This window comes from Lepisma saccharinum, chromosome 12 (assembly GCF_977018435.1).
Source record: "Lepisma saccharinum chromosome 12, izLepSacc3.1, whole genome shotgun sequence".
In the NCBI taxonomy this organism is placed as follows: Eukaryota; Metazoa; Arthropoda; class Insecta; order Zygentoma; family Lepismatidae; genus Lepisma; species Lepisma saccharinum.
In genome coordinates, this window is record NC_139240.1 from 36,664,937 (window position 1) to 36,688,741 (window position 23,805).

Below are 23,805 nucleotides of genomic sequence, written 5' to 3' on the forward strand. Positions count from 1 at the left end.
TTTGCGATTTGACTTTTAAATTTTCAACATGGAATTTTTTTCCCCTCGCGGCAGAACGTATCAATCCCTAAGATTATATGTCTATTTTATTAAGTCTCTCTGAACGCTTCACGTTGACCAGGGCATTCACTTGTTTTTCTCAGTTGTCTCAAGCCTCTGAGGCATGTTTATAATGCACAGTGATGCGCTATGCAAACCTCCTGAGCATTCAGGAAAACAGGTAGTTCCTTCTGTTTATGGAGTCAGCGGTTTGCATAGTGGCAATTAATAACACGATTCGGCATAGAGGAAGAGCTCGATGGCCTAGTAATATAGAGGTGAGACAAGCTGAGAGGGGACTGACTTTTGGGATTGAGTTGGGAGAGAAGAGGTGGTCAGCAAGGCAGTAGGTCAGAAGTGGAACGACGCTTTGGTCGACGAATTGGAGAAGCTAACAGAGGACTTCGCTTATTCTATTCAGCTTAATACTTCAGATAGACAGGTAATTATCCTAACACCCAGCCATGATTCAGGTTCAACAGCTCACAAAACCCAACGAGTGACCATTGTCTTTTCTGTAGTTTAGTTCCTTAGTGTGATTTTGTACCTTTCGCATTGCCAAGCGTTAACTCGTCATGCCAATGACGAGTGCTCTCATCAGAGGATGAATGATGAGTAACTTACATCACCCATTGATTAATTGGTTAACATTCTAGGTACTTGTAAGATCCCACGAACATTAAGGTTCGTTACGATATTACAAATAGAAAGCATTTATTGTTCTTAATATTGTTAAACATCTTCTATGACATAAGTTTCAAATAGTGTTTCTTTGTGATATTGTGCTGTTTTTTATGTTCAGCTTTTGACGCACATACTTGTTTGTTTTTCCATTAGCCTCTAAGTCCGGTACCACCACCGCTTGATCTAATTTATCCTTCAGCAGGCACGCATATGTCGGGGAAGGTGTCCAAGCCAAGTGTTTCAGAAAAATAATAATAATAACATTAACGACAACAATTAAGCAAATGTTTAAATTAATACATTAATATAATTCATAGGTCTATTCACTTGAATATATAAATTAATTAATTCTATTATTGTTATTACATGAAATGTTACAAAAATGGTAGAAGAATAGTAATATAACAGCACGAATATTAGCTAATATCTAGCTTACGTGTAGTTAAGATCTCCAAAATTTGCATAAAAACAGCTGTCCTGCCAAGAAAATTAATGTCAAAAAGGTGATAAATTGAATATTTGCTGAATAACAAAAAAGGATGTTACATCCAGTTGACGAAAAATAAAGTTCCTGATTAATATTTTATGCTCATTATTATAAGTAGTAGTGTACATCATAAATCTTCATTGATACTGTCATTCAAAGCTGTATGATCCCAATAGAATTCTTGTTTTCTAGTAAGTTCGGCAGGAATAAGAAACCCTCGATTATGCTAAACAAATCTATTTTCTTGTTTAGCTAGAGCAAGGCCCCAGGAGGATGCAAGAAGCCCTTCCTTCAAAAGTGTATGTTTTACGAAGCGAAGAAACGTGACAAAACCACCACGTATGGAAGGCAAACCTGCATTTAGTTCATATCGCACATTTACAGAGCCGTGCCTCCTACAGATATAAAAATCCCAACTTGAATGATTCTTTTAGACATGCTATAGTTGAAAAAAATATGTTTAGGAGCACCAAAAGTGCATCATTATCAGATTATGCATATAACGTGTTATTGGAATCAACATATTTGTGTAAATTGGGTGCCTCCCCGATGGCGTAGTAATAAAGTCGAGGTCTTGTAATGAACGGTCCTTGCGTTCGATACCCAATGGAGTCAAAAAGTTGATCGGATCGCACATTAAACTGTAGATCGGTTCGTGATTTGTGAATCAAGTGGACTTAAAAAAAAATAAAAAAATTATCAACCTTAAGAATGTTAGAATCCACTAATTCACCCTCAGGTAAGTCAAATTTCACATATCCGCCTTCATCCTCGTTCATAGACTACCTGCAATACCTTGTGAATGTGTGTTGCATCCTACCAGGTGCGAGAAATGTGCAGAGTTATTCTTTCCCTGTACTGCGTTATTTCTTTTCATAACAGTAAGGCTAAATTCTCGTTTTATCTGAACTTTTAAAAAATGTGCAAAATACGTCTCTATCTTTAAACATGTATCTGTAAAATAATCCCACTTTGTCTCAGAAAACCTCTTCCCACGATGAAATGAAGGAAAGAACTCTCAAGTCTCAACAATTATAATTATTTGCTTAAATTTCCTATCATTTATACAAACAGTAGCACATATCACGTCCTTTGGTGCAACACTGTCAACAGCTAATATTACTTTCCTCGTCCTAATCAATTTACTTCCAACCAGTGATGGCGCCAGGGAAATGTGACTGGGTGGGGGGGGGCGGAAGGCTGGCAACAAAATATTGTAAGGGGGCAGTCACATTAACACGCCCGAAAACACTACACATATATATACATATATAATAATACTTATAATAATAATTATTATAATTATAATTATTATTATATTCATGTATGGTGTTTTTGTGTTTGTCTTTTATTTAGAGTGGACGTTTACTGCCTAAATTTACTTCTTGATTACGAGTTTATCTCCACATGATTCGTTTTAATAAAGACATTAATTCTTTTTTATTGTAAAGTTGCGTTGTCTCTAGTGGCCTATTTCAGTATTGGAAGACATTCATAATTTTATAATTCATCGTCTTTCTTGAGATGAAACTACTGATATAAATATTTAAGTTATAAGATAATAATATAAATGATGAAAAAATGCTTCGAAGAGTTTAATTTTCTTGTAAAATAAACGTGACGTTGGAAGAAATGAATCTTCTTAAGTATTAGAAACAATGTGAGGCACTTAGTGAAGTGCAATTCTCCTGCAGGAGAATTCTGCTCTATGTGCTTTGGAGAACACATTGCCCACCTTTGGTACGTCCAGGACTTGACATTTCTTCTCAATGGCAAGAACAGCCAAATGAGGCAGTCTGCATCCAGCATCCTGTTTCGAGCAAGACTTTTCAAAGATTTTAAGGACAACCATCTTCGTAACGCTGAAGAGTTTTGGGCAAAATTTGTGTTTCACCTTTCAGGGAAATGTTATTCACAGGATAAAAAATCAGACAAAGGTTTCAGTTATCTCATAATTCAAGAAATATTCTGACCCTGGCATTACTTACTCTTACTCTACCACTCCAACGCATGTCTCTGCTACACAACTACAGGCACCTATGGAGTTCGTGGGAAGAAGTTTTTCGATTTTGATATGTACGAGAAAGAGCGAACCTGCATCTAATGATTGAAGAGTGGCAACTCATAATAAGCGTTCTTTTACCTGCCCGCGATATGTTTTGAATCGAATTTTAAGTGTAATTTGCATTTTAAGGTTCACGTTCAATATATTTCCAAATAATATCCCCTCATTAACTTCAAGAGTATCGAAGAAATTCCCTTTGTTAAGGTTTCCTCAGACTCATCATCTCGAAATTCAAGTCCCTGAATAGTAAGAAACCGCGATGAATACACAACTGACATGTAGTGTCGGTTTTTCTCCGATCACCTTTGTTCCTGGGTTCGATACCCAGTGGAGGCACTTTAAACTATAAGTCCCGATTAGCCTTACTGTGGACTTAAAACATCAAATCAACCAACCAACCAAATCTTGAATTAACTTTGAATGTCTTTTACTAATTAGCGTTGTCACTAATGACCACGATTAGAATAATTTGCCCGTACTACAGATGATGTATTGCGACCCTCAAAATATTCGTGATGTTTTAAAACCATCCACATTCAACATTTTTTCCCAGTTCTTAAGACTGGTTAAAACTTAGGTTAATCTCGGATATTACAGGACATAAATGAATGAGAAATCACCTATGCCCAGGTCGGCACTCGAATCTTGGACGAAAGTCACACACAGATAGCTATATATATACTAAACAAATTAATGTTTGTTAATCAAGTTGGTATTATAAGCAGGATAAAATTTGATAAAACTACTTTGTGAAATTTGTTTTGAAGGCTAAATTCATAGAATAAAAATAACAGCTACAACATTCCTTCATCTGATTTACAGAAAGGCTAATCGGGACTGGACCCACAGTTTAAAGTGGGATTCAAATCACTATGTGCCTTCACCGGGTATCAAACCCGGAACCCCTTGATTACAAGGCGACGACGCTAGCACTGTACCATCGGGGAGTCCCCTCGTAGAACGACGTTTCCTTCTACGACGATTATACAGAACTTTGTGCTCTTCTTCATTTGAAATCTATTCTATATCAGCCTTGGTATTTCGTTATTACAATCCAAGGAATAGTATTCTCCTTAAATAAGAAATAAACAAATAAAAAAAGCATTGGAAATAATCTTCAAACGGACGTAAAGAAATCGAATCCAACCACCTGTAGATTGCCTGAGGGAAACAACAAGAATTTTCTGAACAAAGACATATCCGAAGTTTCCATAACATTCTAATAATTTCGCAACCCGTGCAAATAATCATGTGGTAAAATCTTGTCATGGTTCCCTGTAAACACTAAAATCACCAAATTAGTTATCTCCTTATTTCCCGTATTTTCTCCTCCTCTTTAGCTCTCAGCTGTTCGGAGTGGGATAATGCAATATTATTTGTACCTAATTATCTCCTTCTCTTAGTCTTGCTAATATCTTGAACTCCTTAATAACTTTCCCAAACAACTCCTTATCAATTTGTACTGCCATGTTTCCTACAATGTTTTTCCTACATCCTAATAACATTCACTTCTGTACACCCTTTGATGTAAAAATTAAATAATAATAATAATAATAATAAACCCTATCCGTCGGTCCGTCTATCTTTCCAACCTATAGAGCTGAGACTATTTTTACAAGATAAATCTCGGACTCAGACACTCCACGATCTTTTGGCCCCTCCTTCCACCTTCTCTACCTGCCCTTTTACTTGATGTTATTCAGAATTGTATTAGTAACTGGAGTACTATCGTAACATAAAGTTATTAACCTGGAATAAATTGGAAAAAAATGGGGAGTAAAGCTGTGTTTCGAAAGAGTATTGAAAATAAGTTTAGGTATTCAATTCATTCATTACTCTCTCTAAAATAGTCTTCTTTTGACTTAATACACACTTATGAACGTTTCTAATTGAAATACTTTATTCCAAGCAAACAAGTATTTGCAACTGATTAAATATTTTGCTTTTAATTTTTCGAGACATTCGAGACGAGACGAGACTTTTCAAAAGTCGTCCCGTCCCGTCTCGTGTCTCGTCTCGGAAACGAGACGAGAAAGGCATTCCCTCTCGTCCCGTTTCGAATTTCCAAAGGCTTGTCCCGTCTCGTGTCTCGTCTCGAAAACGAGACGAGACACGAGACGAGACGGGACATGTCCCGTCCCGTGAGCAACACTAGTTACTTTTGCCTTAAGCTTAGGAAGTTAGAACATCTTAATGGCGTAAACCACTGAGGTTATTAAATTTTTCATTTTTCTTAATTCTTGATATCCCCAAGGGCCTCCCCGATGGCGCAGTGGTAGCGTCGTTGCCTTGTAATCAATGGGTCCCGGGTTCGATACCCGGTGGAGGCACATAGTGGTTCGGATCCCACTTTAAACTGTAGGTCCAGTTCCGATTAGCCTTACTGTGCATAAAGTGGACTTAAAACACAAAATCAATCAATTGATATCCCCAACTTTCTTTTCCATCTTATTTAATTTTTGTCAGACATTTACGAAACCCCAAAAATGTTATTGTCTTGGATATATTTTAATTAAAGTAATGTATACATATTTTCGTCATTCAGTTTCATTTTCATAGTTTTTCTATTTATTTTACTTAACCCAAAGGAACACGCTTCACTTTGATTACAATTCATCTACATTATTTGTAATTACGTTTCGACGAAACAAATTGTACACTATATAGCCAAAAGTCACTGGACACCCAAGAACATAACATGATGATAGTGTCATTGTCTGGGGCTGTTTTTCCTGGTTTGGGCTCGGGCCATTAATTTTGGCCAATGGCAACACGAAGAGTGGTGTTTATGAGGACATTTTAGACAATAGCATGCTGTCCACACTGTGGCAACAGTTTGGAATGGGCCCTTTTCTCTATGATAATGCTCATGTCCACAAAGCAGGGTCCACTGCATCGTGGTTTGAGGACAATCAGGTGGATGTGCTTATATGGCCTGGTCGAAGCTCTGACTGGAACCGAATAGAAAATCTTTGAGATAACCTGGAACGTCTATTGCATGCCAGACCCACTCGACCGAAAATCACCCATGAATCATGAAGCTACAGGACGAATGGGACAAAATCCACCAGCAATATACCAGAACTTAGTGGAAGCCTGCCCCGAAGAGTAAATGCTGTTATAATATAATAAGGAAGGTCCGACATCTTATTAATTACCTGGCTGGTGTCTATGGAATGAACATTACTGGGAGTCCGATGACTTTTGGCGATATAGTGTATTTCATCGCCAGTTCAAATTTATCGGGAGTCAACCATCAAGTTTAAGAATGTCCAATCGTAAGCGGTTCAAACGAATGCACAACGTCGTCCGGTTGTAGATAGTTTAACATTACACAACTACATCGTTAAATGATATTCTTTTTGGACAAAGAAGATCTTGAAATAATAGGAACGCAGCTGCTACTTCCAATCGGACAATGTCGATGCATGACGTGCCTACCCCAATAATAAGTCAGCAGATGAGAAGGGACTTCCGCACGGACGGAGAATGAAATAGGTGAGGAGTCAGGGGAGAAAGGTTAGTGCTTGATTGTGTGGATACAGGGAGTGATCAATCGGTTAGTGCGAGCTAGTGTGGAGGCGACTTTGCACCATTAGTGACAAGTAAGAGGTTCCTTATCTGACCAGATTTCTACATTAAATAGTGATTCAGTCTAGTATCTATTTTCTATCATTCACTTTACTATTAATTGTGTATTTGACCCAGAGTCACTTGGGGATGGTTCCAGAATATTACGCGCATTCTCTTTTATATAGGCAGGCCTCCCCGATGGCGCAGTGGTAGCGTCGTCGCCTTGTAATCAAGGGGTCCCGGGTTCGATTCCCGATGGAGGCACATAGTGGTTTGGATCCCACTTTAAACTGTAGGTCCAGTCCCGATTAGCCTTACTGTGCATAAAGTGGACTTAAAACAACAAATCAATCCAATCCAATCTTTTATATAGGCCGCCCCAAGGGGCTCTGTACAGGTTGGAGGCGCTGGGCAATACTGAGTCATGAAATACATTACACGGGATGAAATCTTGGCTGACGATTGTTTTTGTTGAGTTAGTGTTTTAAGTCCACTTTATGCACATTAAGGCTAATCGGGACTGGACCTACACGTTTAAAGTGGGATCCGAAGCACTATGCGCCTCCACCGGGTATCGAACCCGGGACCTCTTGATTACAATTCGACGACGCTACCCCTGCGCCATCTGGGAGGCCCTCTTGGCTGACGGGAGAGTTGGTTTTGAGAAGTGGAGTGTGAAGGTAGTGAGAGGAGAGTGATGACGTTACTAGATCATGGAGAGAATGAACCTGAAAATAAGATTAGTGAGACGGGCTTCTTGCTTCCCAATTTCGCTGTGCAGAAAGTTATGGTGATAATGATCATAATAAAAGTAAACATTCGGCGATTAATTGCTGGTACCTACTCAGTTTCATTGTCGGAGTCATCAATAAATGGTGAAGATACACAAACAAAATATTATCAACGTTTCTGTACAGAAGTGTGCTTCATTTTGTGAATAATCGTACTGCTGGAAAGTAGCATATTTTGCGGAATTGCCGGGGCGACTAGCTGAAAGAGGAGTACCACCCAACAAGACTGCCCGCAGAAGAAGAAAAATGCAATCGTCAGCAATTCCGAGAAAACAAGAAGACACATTCGTTACATGCATTCTCTTTTATATAGGCCGCCCCAAGGGGCTCTGTACAGGTTGTAGGCGCTGGGCACCACTCTCTTATTTCTTGTTTTTACCGGTAGGAATGACCATCTCAGCGGTCTGCAAAGCCGAATGTTTACATCCAGGCAACACGACGTGAGCGGCTTGACTTATTCTGCCAAGACGACTTCCATAGCATAAGTTCAGGGCACGAAGAATTATTTCCAACAGAACATGTAACAATGTAAAGAAGAAGTTTTTATTGGGCAGACATAAAGTAAAAATTTGACTTTCTAAGAGAAGTCAAAATGTTTCGGATGGTTGGATAGTGTAAGGACATGTATGGCTTGGCCGAGAGAACAAAAGTTATCCTAACGACGTTCATAGCCACCAGCAAGCTATGCCAGGTAAGGCATTCTTTACTTGCGAGACGGTGCTAGATTTGAAATTCCGCAAGGAAAGCGGAAGAAGAGGGTAAAAGAATGGAGAGGGCAGTAAGTGTACTTCCAGACGGTGAAGTGGTTCTGCGAGGAGCTGGAACGGGGTGAGTGGAACTTCGGTTTCATCTAGTCTTTGCATACTCGAGCATTGCCTAGATTCGCAGGGTTGGCGATTGACAGTGATAATGGAAAGCTTGTAAAAACATTGAGGCTGTGCAACGATAAAAAACGTTTCCAGTCATTTAGTTACACCTATTCCCAGTGTAGGATATCGGCTGGAGCCATCAATTTACAATCAAAGGTGAAGATCATTAAGTTCAATCGTCATCTATCACGGAGCGGCTCTTGCGAGACGGCTACCATCATTGATAGTGTGTGCCATTTCCTTGCCGCATTCGCATAGTACGTTGTATACGTTTTCTAGCTTGTACGTGGGTTCATTGTTTGGCGCTATTACGAGGGTCACTATTTATATTTTGAGCCTAACAATGAAAAAACAGGAATTTGGCATTGAAAACTGCTTTATTGTTTTTCGAAGTATTCTCCTTTATGGTCAATACACTTTTGCATTCGTTCGAACCATTTGTCAAAGCAGTTTTTCCAATCTTCTTGAGACACCTGCATAATATGGTTTTTGAACGCATCAACGGCATCTTCCGCCGACGAAAATCGTTGTCCACGCAATTTATTCTTGACATTCGGGAACAAGAAGAAGTCATTGGGTGCCAAATCAGGACCCATCAATTCGATTTTTTGACTGTTCATAAAGTCGGTTGTTAGACGAGATGTGTGACAGCTGGCATTGTCTTGATGAAGAATGATCCGACGGCGTTTGTTTGTTTTCCGTATTTGACCGAAGATCTCTGGCAAACAAATTGTTGTGTACCATTCAGAGTTGACCGTTCAACGTTCCTCTAAAGGCACAGTTGCCACATGACCAGTTTTCCCGCAAAAACAGGCGACCATTTGTTTCGATGTGCTTCGAGCGCGAACAACTTTTGTTAGATTGGGTTCATCTTGAAACACCCATACAGTCGACTACTGTTTACGTTCCGGCTCACATGCATATATCCATGATTCGTCACCTGTTACAGTCTTATATACGTCTTTTGAAGCACCACGATTGTATTTATTGAGCATTTGTTTGCACCAATTGACGCGAGCGTCTTTTTGAGTTTTTGTCAAATTGTGTGGGATCCAACGAGAACATACCTTTCTCACAGCTAAATGATCATGTAATATTTTATATATGCTGGTGGAACTAATGCCTATGGTTGCCTCAATCTCACAGTATGTCACATGACGATCTTGCAGTATTACGTTTTGCACAGCATCAATGTTTTCTTGAACAACAACTGATTTTGGACGACCTTCGCGAATCTCGTCGGTGAGCGAATGGCGGCCACGATTAAATTCGTCATACCAGCGTTTCACAGTAGCAAAGGATGGGGCTTCATCGCCAAATGTGGAAGTAAGTTGATCGATGCACTCTTGTCTTGATAATCCACGTCGAAAATCGTAAAAAATCATCGCAAGAAAATGTTCACGAGTTAATTCCATTTTATTGTTGTCGCGCAATCTCCAAGGCAACATAAACAACACAAATGAAGCTATTGACAAAACATTTGAAGTACGTTATGGTCAATAATGCCAGACGATTCCGTGCAAACGTCAAATCGCGCCTAACTTCAAACAGTGTTGCCAAGGCTCAAAATATAAATAGTGACCCTCGTAATGATCTTTCTCGCTTTTTCATTTTTCTACATATCAAACGTTTAATTTTTTAAATAACTATGGGGGAGTTATTTCTTCCTGTATTTCCTAATTTCTCCTGTTCGTACTTATTTGGGGTTCCTGTCTGTTTATATTAATTGTAACATTCACTTATTTGATAATGAAAGCACCCAACGCGTGCCTTGGTGGGTCTCCAACCCAGCTAACTATGGTAAGAGCTTCTGCAAGCGTAACACGGAACACAATTGAAAGTAAAAGCAACGAACACAAAACGTTCGTAGATAGTGACGTACTTCATCATTAGATAAGATTTTTGCTGACTCATGCATTTATAGTTCTTCCATGACCACTCACACCGCTGATAGTGGGAGTGCAAGAGAAAGACAACATAATAATAATCATTAGAAATGTTTATTCTCATTACTTGAATTACAACTTAGGATATATACGTACATTGCTTGTCATGTGCTTCAGTTGAGTATAAGCGTAACCTATATTTAAGGCAGTTGAGATCCTGAAGTAATTGCAGTTAAAAGTAGACAGGGCTCCTGTCGTCACTCCTCACATCCGCCACAACAGGAAGACAACGCGGGCTTCACTTCTTTCCACCTGCAAAGGAAAACGAGAGATTTGGAGCACAGTATCTATTGGTGAAGGTGTACAAAAATATGCATCATATGAACAAATGAAAACCAATAAATAGTCTATATTACTAACAGGATGGGCCAGTGAGGGACCAGAGAAGTTACAGACGACGAAGCGCTTTCTCATCGTGAAGCGTTTGTGAGTACACTATGATGTGGAAATCTTGCTGACGAGATACAATTTTCCAGGGAATGTAGGTGAGCTCTCTCACGCTCAGCTGGTCGAGTGACGTGAATTTTGTTGGAGATACCTAATTACAGCCTTGGATGGAATATGTGTGTGTGTGTGTAGCTATTCTAAGATTATATGGTTGAAGCCTAACCAATCTCTTTGGTAGCTCGCCAGTTATATTCCTTTGTTACCAAATGCCGAGAGTTCAGACACTTGCTGTCAAAAATCAATCAGTAATTTTGCTATTTTCGTCAATTCACGTTGCTTCAACGCCCTTTAGTATTGTGGTGCGTGACCCTCGGTTCCTGCCAAAGTAAAATAAAACAAGTCATAACTTTGCTTCCAATTATGGTATAACTTTCATCTTGGGCTTGTTTTGAAGCTAATTCTTTAAAAAAGGGTTATGGGGTTATGTAGTATGTTGGTAAACTAACGGTTTGTTTCATTCATCGTTATCAGCAGGGGTGCCCATCCTCCCAAGGCCAATGACGCATCCCCCCAAAATCATGTCATGCACCCCCCAAATCATATCATTCGCGTCCTGAAACCATATCATAATCCCCACAAAGTATTTAATTACGACAGGGTGTCTACCGAGAGATTTTTCTTAGCTTTACTTTACTGCCCCTCCTCCCTAAACAGGGGTCTCCTTCATTCAAGACCGCCCCGATTTATAGTTTATCATAATCCCCCAAAATACGTAGTTTGGATGAATACGTAACCTTGCAAAACAACAAAAACAAAAAGTAATACATAGTCACAAGAAATGAAATATTATAAATAGTTATGAAAATGAGGGTAAGAAACTTTGACCATTTACACCATGGATACGTTGGAACTATACAGATTTCGTCAAACTGTTGTGTCTTTTTCCTGTAACGATATGCATGAATAAATTCTGAATTTGTTTGTAGCCACTATAAAAAATCTTCATGACTACTATTACCTCTCTTATTTGTAAAAATTTCCTCAGATTTCTCCTACAAATACCAACACATATGACAGATTATGGTAGTGTTAAACTTCATTACTGGCTCACATTCATAATGTATTATGTTGTAAGTTTGTTCTAGTGTACAATATGTGATGTGAGAACGGTATACTGTGGTTACTCCTTCTAATTATAAGTATTACTAACCCTCATGAATTATCCAAGGAAGATTACATGAGTCATGCAACCACTCGCTTGTTACAAGATGGCCAGGATTTGACATGCAGTAAGAGAGACTGATTCGTGCAGCTTACTGAGAGAGAGAGAGTTGGATATCAGACAGAGCATCTACTTACTCTCTGCACATAAAGGCTTTGGCGTTGATGATGGCAGAGGAAGCAACGACCAGGGTCTACTCCTCCGACTAGCATCATGAAGTCTTCCAGCACATGATGGTCTCCTAACTTATGACGTCTTTGTTCAATAATACTGTACGCAGCTAATTAGAACAGCCTTACATGAATGACCACCGTGAACACGAGAACAAGACGGGACCCTTTTCACGTGACTATATCTTGTTTATTTGACTCTAAAGCTATGGAAACACATACCTGATAGATATAGTGTATATGCCTGGGGTATCCTGCCTAGGGCTGTTTTACACGCAGACACGTGTTAACTCACATCTTCACTCGTCTATTCCGGAAAAAAACTTCCCTCTCCCTTCTCCGAAGTCACTGTATACTCTTCTTGGCGGAAGTCGGGGAACAGGCACCTTTTGTAACTGAGGAGTTGCCCCTCGGCAGGAACGAACTCGTGGGAGCTTTCGCAGCCCATATACACCACAGTACTCTCTCTACTTCCCTGATTTCTTGTTTTAAGCCTTCAAACATTGTGGATCATCACCAGGTTCTCGCTAATGCTTTGATGTACGGCCGCCTATTTCGCACACTGGCGCATTGTCCACACCCACACGCTGAGTGTGCTCCCCACGTTTATACTTTTGAGGTTGAGGATACATTATTAACACAACTATTTTCATATAGAGATTCTAATTGAATAATCACCTTTGCGCTCTCCTTAACGCGCTGTGAAATTGGATGTCACCAAGTGCTTGAGCGCTTAATCCTTGGTGACAAATGAAACCGGATGGCTCCACCATGTAAAGAACTCTTTGAGAATACCCTGAATATAGATGTGTATTAGCTATTCGGAAGCCATTCCCGCACCTAGAACATCCAAGTAGGGAGAAATAAAGTATGCTTTTACTTAAAGAGGTACGGTAACATGGATTGGGTTATAGTTTGGAGGAAAAATATACCTGCTCATTTATACCCGCCCCCTCAAAAAATACTGCTTCAGTCTGAAATTAACAACGGCCTTATAATAATTAACATAAATTCCTGTGACTGGATTGAATTATGTGTGAAATATATACTTTTTAGAAGGTTATTCATTTTACATGGGGGCCGTGCCGACCTCGCCTGCCCTCCACCTTCCAAACGTCCATGAGCGTGTGGTGAATTAGAAGGAAATTCATTGTCAGCAGAAGCAAGTTCAGTGGGTGGACAGTAGATGTTTTGGAAAGAGGGGAAGATAATGGAAAGTGGTACGAAGGTGGTGGAGAATTTTGAGGGGGAAATTGATGTTGGGAATCAAGAGAAGGAACGAAAAATCCAAAAGAGGGAAGATGTAGCGGAGGTAGTTGTGAGGTGTTGGAGGATTCTGAGGATATGGTTCATGTTTGGAAGAATGATGCTCTTGAAAAGGAGAAATATTCCTCAATCCTGATAAGGGGTGCCCACAGGGGGAGGGGAGTTAATGGCGCACGCTGCGCCATCGAGACTTTTGGGGGATTTCTTACCTTCATTTAGATATTTTTCCAAAATACAGGTAAAATTTTACACCTTAAATGAATCATATTTAATCCATTAGATGAAGAAAAGAAGGTGTTTAAGAAGGGTATTATCGAAGAGGCAGGGAGAGAAATATCCAACTCTTACATATTAGATCTTAATTGATACGTGGGTTCTGGGGGGGGGGGACAGTATTTAAATCTAGGTCTTAGATTATGGCGGGTATATTAGTTAGAGAGGGATTGAGCATTAAATTGAGGGGGTATCCAATTCTAGTGTATTACTATTGTCTTATACTGTTGCGAAAAGTCTGGTGTGAGACTGAATTAATTTTTTGGAGGAGTCAATATCCACTCTTCACTATCAACAGTAACTCTAAAATTGGCATGGAAATTTTGGTGGTGGGATTGAGTATTAAATTTAAAGGGGAGATAGGAAGCTCTTGATAAAGTGTTAAAGCTTAGATTTGTGTGGTGGAGAGAGAGTTTGAACATTAAATTTTGGAGACTGTGAAGCGATATGGTATCCACAAGTTTTCGACCTCGAACGTGCCAAAAGAGAAGCTGGAAAATACTAAATATCTCGCTAAAGTATTGACACCCCATTCAATTAGTATTCTTGAAAGCCTGCAAAGAAATGGATTTAAAATTTTTTTCCTCGCCTCGCTCGCAGTATGCGAGAATTCGTGTTTTGTGCTTTACTGAGGTGAATGTGAAGTTTTATACTATAGATGCATTACAAGACATAAGCGATATTCTCCATATTCATTAATAACATTACTTCATAAAATATAATGCTCAGTGTTGGTATATTACTTAATCTAAAGCAGGTGCATCATTTGGAACAAAAATATATCAAATGCACATTTCTAACTTCTCGTCACAGGAAAATTTAACTTTAATAAGTTAAATTTGCACTGAAGATAAAATCCACGTAATTACTGTTATGGGTTACTAAAATAATTATATTTACCCCACGAAAACGGGGGGGAATTAGGTTTTAATTAGGAGGAGGCATGCTACGGCTTAACATAGATACTATTATTACTGTTGCACAGATCCATGCTTGCAATGAAGACTTGCAATGAAAAAATCATACCTTTCTTTCCTCCTTTCCCTCCCTTGTCTCCTCCACCACCACCACCACCGCCACCACCACCACCAGCTTTGTCACCTCCACCACCACCTCCTCCCTTTCCGCCTCCGCCTTTTTTCTGAAAGCAATTAGAAATTAAGAATTACAAAGATTACAAATGCTTCACTCTCTTCATAGATACAAACAAAAATGGCATACATGTACAGTCACGGACACTTCTGGATTGCAACAACCCTATTGAAGAAGCACAGAAGCAAGCCATCCAAGGGAGAAGGACACAGGTTGGTATGATGAACTAAATTGTAAACTAAAAGTTTTCCCTTCTTCCTTGTTTATTTATAGTTATAAATAAAATCCCATTGGAGCATGGAAAAACCTTTCACTGTTCATTAGTCAATCATTGCTCTCTGAAGTTTTCAATGCAACATTCAGGCTCTCTGATCGTTCATCGTACGTTTCAGATCAGGTATCGACATAATTTAATATATTTATAAGTTGTTTTAAGCGAAATTCTCCATTTTTATTCTTTCCATATATGATATCAACTAACATTGCAAACAGTTATTAATGGTTTCAATGTCATTTGCTGGGTAAAAAAAATTGTATTACTTTAGATTCGAACAGGCAAACGCAAGTATCAAAGTATTGCTTTAGACAGCACTCATGATTTTGAAACGTGGAGAGGTAATCATTTTACTGGGAACGTGAAAGTTGGTGTGCGTTGACAGACTGTAGCTACTGCCATATCAGCAATGACAACTAGGAAGCGTTCTCAATGATCACGTGGCTGCATGCTTTTCGCTAATAAATAACTGCACTTTTTCAACACATACACAAATACATCGTCGCTTCGGAACATCAAATTTTCATCTTTGCTGCTTTCAGATTACCAACATACGAAGTGGCATGCAATTCAAAAGGTTTTGCAGAAACCTCAGTTTTATAAATAAGATTGAATGAAATTAGACAAAAAAAAACTTTCCTTCCGCTGGGCTCGAACTCGGGTTGCGCGCCTGCTAGTCCAACACGATAACCAACACTCCAAACGAGACAACACGAGACTCTTTCGCAAGTAGCCGACTGAAACGCAAGTTAATTTTCAGATTGCTAATTCCCAAGGTATAACATGCCTAGGCAGATGTGTCTTGCATTTTCTGTACTTTTGTTATTTCAGTCGCTTAGGTCTCTCCCTAGGTTAATCACGGCAATAATGAGGAATATTTTTTAGACAAAGATGATAAACAGACACACCGGAATAATCACCCTCGCAAAAAAGCCAGAACTCGAGTCTGGAACCTTCGACGCGAGGTGTGTTTCTTGTTCTAACTATATGTGTGTGTTTTCGTTAGATTCGTGGTATATCGTGAGTTGATATGAATAAAGTAAATAAATAAGACAAGTGGGTGGAAGGGACTTGAGAATCGTAGCTACGGAACCAATGAGAAGATATATATCGCCTAGATAGAGAATCTCTATATCCCCTTGTGATAGAGAACTTATTAGAAGAATGAAAATACAGATTAAACGAACAAATTTGATGTGTATCCTTTCGTCAAAATGCCTAGAAAACAATATTACATACTCCTTCACTAATAGAAAAGAATAAAAAAAAATGTCCTTGGTGGGGATCGAATCTAGATCTCACTGGTGAAAGCTCTGTACGCTAACCAACGCTCTATCAATAACACCATGTTTTCTTTTTTTCAGTCAGTCTGTTTCCTTCCTCAGCACCTGAAGACGAAAATGCATCTTAATTTATCTCATAATTGTTTCATTGTCTATTAATAGAAACCACGTATGTCAAAAATAGACGCATTCTTTCTGTGAAAAATCCCGTTTCGCACATCGTGCTTCTCCATTTACTGTTATTTGGACATTCACTTGGAAGTTAAAACTTAGCTTTGTGTGTTTGTTTTCACGTGCATGTGTGTGAGAAGAGTGGTGTGCACGTGTATTCGATATTTTTCTGGGTATTATTTTCGTTCAAAGCATTAATATAATTGTAAAATACGGAATTTACTGTAATGCAAGGAGTGAAAATATAAACCCAGTCCGTCACGTTCGTTCCCAAACAACATTAAATAACGGAACGTAACGTGGACCGAGTATTATTCCATGTAGAGAACACGAGACATTACGATCGACAATGTTCATCTCGTATTTCTCTTTGGCATCACTACTCAATTTACAGAGATGTATACCCGTGACTGGTATACAAGCCGCAGAATTGCAATGCTGGTTGGGTTGTCTAGTCACAAGGCGCTTGGTGGTCAGACATGGATGGCTTGCTTCAGTGCTTCTTCAATAGGGTCGTTACAACCCAGAAGTGTCCGTGACTGTACCTAGGTAAATGCTGTGTGATAGTTATTATGTTCGAAGTATACCTTAACGAAATTCATAGCGTGAATTGTCTGCCTGTGCAGGTATGAATCTCACATTAAAATGCTGAAACGCTGAGGGAGATCCTCATGGGGGGAATTGTCCGGTAACTGATGTGGCATGTTGCCATGAAGGCAACTGGACCCTCGGCAGACATACAAGAATGTGACGTAGACGCGAGTGTCAGCAATGATACAATTCATGGTAACGCTCACGTGACGATGATTTAGTTTACTTCGCTTTTCTGCTAACTGCGAAGAGTGGGAGGAATGGTGATGAAATTAGATCGAAGAAGGGACAATCACAAACATGGTTGAAACAACACCAGTCCCGTAAAGAATTATACTAGCTGTGAGTTCAGAAGCCAAAACCAGGTTAGTTTGCAAAATGCCGTCCAGCGTGTACTACGTGGAAGGGAGATTGACATTTGGGTTGTCTTAGAAAAGGTTTGTTATCAATAATTAAATTTTGATGATTACCTCACACTTGGTTTTGACCTGTAAGCTATATATTTAGTTTTATCTTTGCTATCTTCCAAACCTATCTGTTTAGCTGCTTTTAAAAATATTTTACCTATAATTTTAAAATATTATCACCTATAATTTCATTTGCATATGGCGTTAGTCTTGTTAAAAGAATGTTGGATAATATTTTATATGATGTTGAGAAGAGAGAAATTCCACGGTAATTATTGGAGTTGGTTTTATCACGTTCTCTTAAACGCAGGAACAATGATTGATTCTTTCCGCTGTTCATGAATTTCTTCTTTATTTCATATTATACTGTAATTAATTCATGAATTTAATATATTAATGAATTCCCACCATATTTAATTAACTCAGCTGGTATTAAATCAGTGCCAGGTGCTTTGTTGTTCTTTAGCCTTTTAATAGCATCTTTAATTTGAGTCAAGTTAGTTTCTGGAACGAAAGGTTCTACTGTGTGTACTCTATTTACTTCTAATTTATCTCCTACATGAACATTTAAAAGGTCATTAAAGTAGTTCTTCCATCTACTTAAAATATCATTTGGATCAGCCAAAAATTCACTGTTTTTAACTTTTATCAAGTTTTCTTTAGGTTACCACCCCTTTCTAAATTCATGTATACCTTAATATAAATCTCTGATATTTTTATTATCGTTTGTTTCAATTTCGTTGATTTTGCTTTTCATGTCATCTCTTTTTTAAATTCTAAACGTGGGGGTTACTTCTCACTTTATTCTATTATATTTGTTTAAATTTTTAACATCACAGTTATTTAACCACTTAAGTCTAGCTTGATTTCTCATTTCTATTAGATTATAGCTAACTTATTATAAAATCAAGGCTTATATTTTCTTGGTATATGGTATCCTATACTTTCATTAGCTGCTGATTCTATTGCATTATGTATATGCTCCCAATTCTGAAATTATGAAAAATAGATTGTTTAAGACAAGGAGAGAAGGTAATTGACCTTTTCATATTCTAGTGGAGGTGAAGGAGAAATGTAATAATTAAAGGATAAATAAATTATTCTTTGGTGTCACGGGTGAGACACAATACAAAAGAAAAGTAAATCAAAAAGTTAAAATAAACGTACAATATGTAAAGTATTTTCTACCTTCTAAGTTACTTATGTATAATACTTGAGTATATATCCAAATGACAAGTCTAGATTGTTGACTCACAAGCAGGGTCGTTAAAGGTCCAGGAATTTTAAATAAATTCAATTCCGGTCCAGGAGAAAAAAACAAGCATAATGGATTCTGGACCGCAAACAATCTTTTTATCTGTGAAGTAACTATTTAAATTCGGTCCATGAACCTTTTTTCCGAATCAATTTAACAACCATGCTCACAAGATAGAATAAAGTTAGAGCATTCCATATAATTTTTTTAAAAAAGATCCAATGGCACTTTGACATGGAATGTCCCTATTATATTTGTGATTCAGTGTATTGAAATATTATGCCACCACGATGTGTATGCCAAGGGGTGGCAGAATGTAGACAGTGGAAGGAGATCTTCGAAAGAATGTTGCCATGACTTCCAGTCACTCAATGCCTCGCATGGTCAGGCATTACCAAGGCTTGAGAGAGAGGAAGTTGAGGTGGTTTGAGAGTTGTGATTGTGGTGTGGACAAGAGGAGAGAGTGCAGTGAGGAGAATAAGGTACGAGAAGGTCACCTTTCACTGTCTACTTATCAAGGGTCCTTTAATATAAAAAAGTTGAGCATCCAAGTGAGTGTATGCATGTAGCTATATACCCTCTAGAACATCCACAAGGGGGGTAGACGTCAACAATATGTGTGTGCACATTGTATTTTTAGTGTTAAATCTTATCATATGCTTTTAACAGCTTGACCCTCTTAGAAAAAATCTACATGTGCCTACTGGGAGAAGCATCTCTTCCTAGGTGCTATGCTGTAAGTTTCACGCAAGTTAAAGTGAAAATACTTACACCTTCACCACCGCCCCCACCGCCCCCGCCTTCCTTGCCACCTGCAAAGAAAAGAAGAATATGTTTTTTTTGTTTTTGTAGACATCACATAATTCAGTGAAATGAACAAAAATATAAACAACAAGAGATAACATGGTTGAATAAATACATCTTCTTTAAAAATAATGAGTATCAAGAGCCGATTGATTGAAGTCAAAAATTATGGGTACATCAGCACAATGGCTATTTGCTTCCATCACACAATATAAGGACATGTCCATTAACAAACACAAAATGGTGGACAGCCCATTAACTTAAAAAAACATGTGATCTTACAATTCATTCATTAAAACTACTCTAGAGATCCACTACATATTAACAACTAAGAACAAATACATGTGAAGAGAAAATCTATGCTTAAAAAGAGTATAAGGACCATCAGTACACATATGGACAACCTCACTGACTTTGGGTCAACACTCAGAGCCCCGTTACCCTGAAAGCATGTAGTTCCGGGGTGTACTACATGGAAGAGAGGTTGATAGATTAACCTGATTGAATTAGGAGACTCTACTAGCTTTTAAGTCAGTTTTGGCTAATTGTGAAGAGGGGATGGATGGGTGATACGGTGAGATGGATAATGGGACAATCACAAACACATATACACGAAACAACACAATTCCTACAGATGATTACACTGGCTGTGAGGTCAGACGCCATACACCCGATAATCTACAAAATACAGTCCAGGGTGTACTACTACGTGGAAGGGAGGTTGACGTTTGGTTGTCTTCTGAAAGGGTCACACCTTATACCCCAGGAAAAGTTGTGATGAATGATTAGTAAATAATACAATTACAATACAAGATTACAGAGGCAGGATGTTCTCGTCGGTTTGGAATGCAGACCTTACAAATTCCATTACAAGCCTTATCCGGTGGAGTGCAAAACTGTACAACAGGACCTAAATTTGACAGGTACTGGAATTTGCATATCTCAGCAACCAAACCAATCTCAGAAGACTGAAATAAAAATCCGAGGCCAGTTCTGGTTTTGAATTCAGTGGTTTGACATCGCAGCAGCAAGGATACAGGTATGTACACTCACCTCACTTAGTAGTGCCGCAATTCGCTTCTTCATACATCATTTGGGTACAAGGTGCAGATCCACCGACATTATTTGATTGTTTTAAAGTAGAATTTTCTGTTACTTCGTGTAATTAACCTTTAATACTACTCAGTGAACGTGTAAACATATCTAATTAATTTTACTAAACATTAAAATGAGTGAATCGAGATTGTGCTGCATAAATTACACAATTACTAAAATCGTCGACTGTACCTGAATGCTAGAAGTGTATCTCTGTGGTAGTTTGTTATTTCATTACTCTTCTGCCGGTATTAAAATCCCACTAAGATAATTTGTAAGAGAGAAGGAAATATATGAGTGCCTTCTCAGGTCACCCATTGCACTCTATTACCATGAACATTGGGCCTCTTTCTAACAATTTTTGAAAAAGCCTGAAATGGTACGTTTACATAGAACGCATTAACAGGTAAACCACCCTTCACGTTACAACTTGCATTAAATTATTTCCCGAGCACGACTTGGTGACACATTGAGAGCAACTAAAAAAATTTCTTCAGTCCAAGGGAGAACAAGCAGACGGAAAATAAACCGTTTATCAACAATGCAAGAAAGAAAAAGAAAAAGAGACATAACTCACATTAAGCTATAGGTAATTATCGAAACCACAAACAGACCACTTGAAGAAACAAGAGAACAAAAAATGTCTAACAACAATGCTGATGGAATAAAAAAACAGCTCCTGATCTTTATAGAGGCTGCCCCCAGTGCAGAAAACTTTCTATATCGGCATCTGTTTAAGTGCTTTACTGTTGCATACAATAATAACGGTCTTACTTCAGTACCTAACATTCGGCGCTCAATTTGACGACATGACATAATATGACATTGTAAGGGTTTAGTGTTTTCAATTGAAGGTAGGGGGTGCTGAAGGGGGTGCGCGCCCACCCTCTCGCGACACCTGGCGCCGCCCCTGCTTGAGACAGATATAGGTGTGACATGAACAGACAAATTAGTATCGAGCAGCGTCAGGCAGCAACAATAGAATGGGAGTTGTAGGGCTAAGGAATAAATGTTATACGTTTTGTAGAGTTACCAGAAGATCTCTCCGCCACATCACACATTTTGAAGATTACATGAATCTTTATTAGAGAAAACATTTGTTCGATTTGATTTTATGTTACTTCGATTATCAGCCATTTTTGGGTAATCACGAAGATGAGGATGAGTAATGATATGATGGAATTGAAGAAGAGACACTCACAGAGAACACCCATGCCCAGGTCGGGATTCGTATACCCTGGTCTCGTAGAGCGCTGTGCTAACCCCTCCGACACCGAGGTCGGCTAGAGCAAACATAATTAAAATGATCATAGTGTCAGGGTTCACCACTGACTGCTAACCAGAGGCGAAACCTGCTGAACAGAAATATTTCGTTCATTGGAATCTTCCAGCCAGTGGCGTGCCTAAGGGAGGGTTGGTGGGGGATATAACCCCCTCCTCCCACACACTTTGGCTTAGTATATATACCTAACGAAAAGAACGTCAAAGGCAGGGAAAGATGGCAAAATGAGGTCTAACTACTAAAAAGTATACGTAACTCTCCCTTCGAAAATGCAGCGCACGTCACTGCTTCCAGCTATAGAAAATTTCCTACCCAGTGGTAGTATGTGTACCACCGGAGGGGATGGGTAAATGGATTTGCAGAGATGGGTATGGGGCAGTTATTTACAGTTCTTTGAGAGGTACGTGTGTGTGTAGGAAGTATGAGGTCCACCAGCTCCTGAATAGGTACTGCAAGTGCATGCTCCTAATATGTCTAGAACTGTGCCCTCAGCCACAGAAATTCGACACAGGCATTTAAGGGAGTTATAATGAGTCAATCTTGCATTTTAACAACAATTCCAGTTCGATTGATTTGGTATAATTTACTTCGCTTCTCTATCAATTTGTCTAATCGCGAAGATGATGATGAGTCATGATATGATGAAATTGATGAAGGGACACTAACAAAGAACATCCATGCACAGGCCGGGATTCGAACTCGGAACTCCTGTGGTCGGAGCGTGTTGCGCTAACCACTCAGCAACAGAGGTAAGTAATTCCAGTTCGAATCATTGCGCCAAGAAAGCGTAATGGTGAACACTTAGCCGGTTTTTTGAAAATTATTTTCTCTCTTACTTTTGGGGAACGTTAGGGGGGATAGAAACCTAAAAGCATTTTTCTGGTAAGTCCCAGTTATACAGTTATGGAGAGATGAACACATATTTATATATTAGTAACTTCTCATGCAAATTCTTCCGTGCACCAACTTTTCTGCAATTCGTATGGTTTTAAGATTGATAAAAATAATGACTGTAATTTCACGAGTAAAACTTTCTTTGAAACGAAAATGAAAAAAGAACATTACCTTTTCCTTTCGGCATGTCCCGATGTTGTGCTCTCAAGCCCAGATCATCTTCACTTGGTTGTTTGGTCTGAAGACTACAGCCACGCTAAGGTAGGAGGCTACATACTGGCCTGTACGTCCACGTCCTTAAGGCCGTTTACCCATAGCATTCGTGTGCGATAATGACCCTTAACGGTACAAGCGCGTCATCTATTTTATGCCACGGTGGAAGCTTGTGGCGCTCACTTTGACAGCGTGCCAAGCACCGGGCAAGAACCTGAAGATGTTTTTTACTATTTCTTCCCGTCGCGTTCTAAACTTAGACCCGACCTTGCAGGAGGGTGTTGCACGTTGGTTTCTTGGCAGCGGGAAACTGTGTGAGTGAGACAACAATTATGAATCAGTGATTTCATTGTTGCTTCTTGGTTGATGAAACGTATGCAGGATAATAGCCGTTGGATCATTTTCATGCGTATTTTGTTTAAATTTTGAAAATATTACTGGTTATTATTATTATTATTATATTTTTTTTATATTAGCTTGTGATAAAGGTAAAGTTTTCCATACATGTAACACTGTGTCATGAAGGTACATTTGTGATAGTCACTTTTAATTATCATAAACTTAATAATAATTATTATTGTTATTATATCTACTATTCAAGTTGTATCAATGGCCTGAAGGGGTGTAAAGGAGCGACCTTTTCCAAGGACACGTAAATGTCAACCTCCCTTC

The 23,805-nt window shown here is 38.8% G+C and overlaps 1 long non-coding RNA gene across 1 annotated transcript; it reads right to left on the reverse strand.

Annotated features, from left to right (window-relative positions):
* Positions 1-10,492: 10,492 nt before the first annotated feature.
* LOC145996434 (uncharacterized) lies at positions 10,493-23,404 on the reverse strand. Its single transcript, XR_014442771.1, has 4 exons — positions 23,092-23,404; positions 19,617-19,657; positions 14,799-14,913; positions 10,493-10,706 (listed from the first exon to the last, which is right to left on the reverse strand). It is a non-coding gene; the product is annotated as an uncharacterized LOC145996434 (long non-coding RNA).
* Between the last annotated feature and the right edge of the window lie 401 nt (positions 23,405-23,805).